Source organism: Stegastes partitus, unplaced genomic scaffold, assembly GCF_000690725.1.
Source record: "Stegastes partitus isolate 25-593 unplaced genomic scaffold, Stegastes_partitus-1.0.2 Scaffold132, whole genome shotgun sequence".
NCBI lineage: Eukaryota > Metazoa > Chordata > Actinopteri > Pomacentridae > Stegastes > Stegastes partitus.
In genome coordinates this window covers 878,896-880,831 of record NW_007577863.1, presented here as the reverse complement: position 1 = coordinate 880,831, position 1,936 = coordinate 878,896, and positions in this window count along the sequence as shown.

The following is a 1,936-nucleotide window of genomic DNA, read 5'->3' as shown; positions in this document are numbered from 1 at the left end:
ATGTCCGCTCAGCAGAAGTCTGGTGCTCAGAAAAGGAAAAAGAAGAGAAAAAGAGAGGAAGAAAATAGAGGCCTTAGAGATTTGCTTAAAACATACTTTTAAAAAGGTGGTGACAACGAAGCTAGAACTAGTAAAGTCAGCGTAGAGCGAGGTAAGAAACAGCGGAGCCAACGTTTGTCAGCCTTGTGATGTTTTTTGGCTAGCTCTTAATATCCATTAGCTGTGATCAAAATCCTGACAAAACACGGTTTGTTGACAGAAACGGACGAGTTTAGTGGCTCCGTCAGAGAGGTTGAGACAGAGAGGCCGAGGCGAAAGATCCACCTGCCGTCAGGTAGCAGAGATGAGGAGGAAGGGGCCCGCTGGTCCACCAGGGGGGACAGAGTCAGACCACGGATGAGACTGAGAGGGAGCGAGTCACGGTGGAGCGGGAGGGGCTTGCTGCCCAGTCGGACAGTCTGATCAGGATGGATGGAAGACATGTAAAGAAAGCAGAATAGAGGAGAATAAGAGGAGGCAAGGTGAGGAGCAGGTGAGGAAGAGCAAAGAAAAGGGGTGATGTGTGTGTGTGTGTGTGGGGGGGGGGCATCTAATATCATCTTGTCCCGGGCCCAGGGAAGGCTGTCAGCTGGCCTGCAACCAAGCACACTCACATTCACACCTACGGACAATTTAGAATCACCAATTAAACTCAACATGTTTCTGGACCTTGTGGGAGGAAGCTGGAGAACCTGGAGAGAACCCACGCTGCACGGGGAGAACATGGAGACTCCACGTAGAAAGATCCCAGGTGTCCTCACCATGCTACCCACTGAGTCACCTTGTAGCCTCAAGATAATACAATGATAGAAATAATAGAAATAAAAGCTACAACACAATAAAAGATTAAGTTTGTTTGTCAGGCTGTACCTAGATTGAATCTCAGTGAGAAGAGGTACGTTTTCAGCAGTGACGCACAGCTCCCTGGAGTCTGAGTCGTCTATTTTTTGTCTCTTTATGAGTCTGGATCTTAGATCATCCAAGAGCTTCTGGTTGGTCAAACTCGGTGCTCAAACTGGAGTGTTAAGATGCAAGAGTTCTGCAAAATATGATGGTGAAAACCTCTTTAAAGCCTTTAAAAAAACAACCAGTGCATGGAGGACAGTGCTGATGTTTGACCACGTGTCCCTTATTTTGCACCATGTAGTCACATATTGTGCAGTGAGGCATGCTGCGTCCCTCTCCTGATACGATCTGTGGTTTTTCATTGTCATGTTGCTCTGTAAAGTCTGTTATTAGTCATATATCACATCATACAGTAATATTTGTGTTATGAGGCACTAAAGGGAACCTCTTTAGTTTTACCTTAAACAGTTTTGCTTTAGTTTTTTCCATTTTTAATCAAACAAAGCCTGCTGTTTGTTGAAAACTGCACTGCAAACTAAGTGCTTTGTTCATACTGGACAAGAAGAGAGACACCGGTTGTTTCTGTGTAGAGTTTCCTTTCACAGAAGTCATTATTCCACAGACAGACACACAAAAGTCAGTTGGGGTAGGCTGGGTAAGACTCCAGCCCCATGCGACCATAGTGAAGATTAAGTGGTGTATAGATAATGGATGGATGGGTTTCATTCATATTTTATATTCTAGTACTGAGCTACTGGATACCCAAGGAATTAATAAAGTATCTATCTATCTATCTATTGCACATTACACTATATCTCATGTGCAGTCCTCCAATGGGTGCAGAGCTAGATGAGGTTTCTGTCCTCGGAAACTCTGACAGAGTGAGAGCTCTGTCCTCTTGTGGCTCTCTGGTGCTGATGATGACAGCATAAGGCTCTGACGTGTTGCAGTCACGGGGTTCCCTCCTCTGCTGTTTGTTCCCTCCTGCTTCCACCAGCATGTGGAACAAGTACCAAAAGACTTTTAAATTAAGGAGCCACATTATCACACA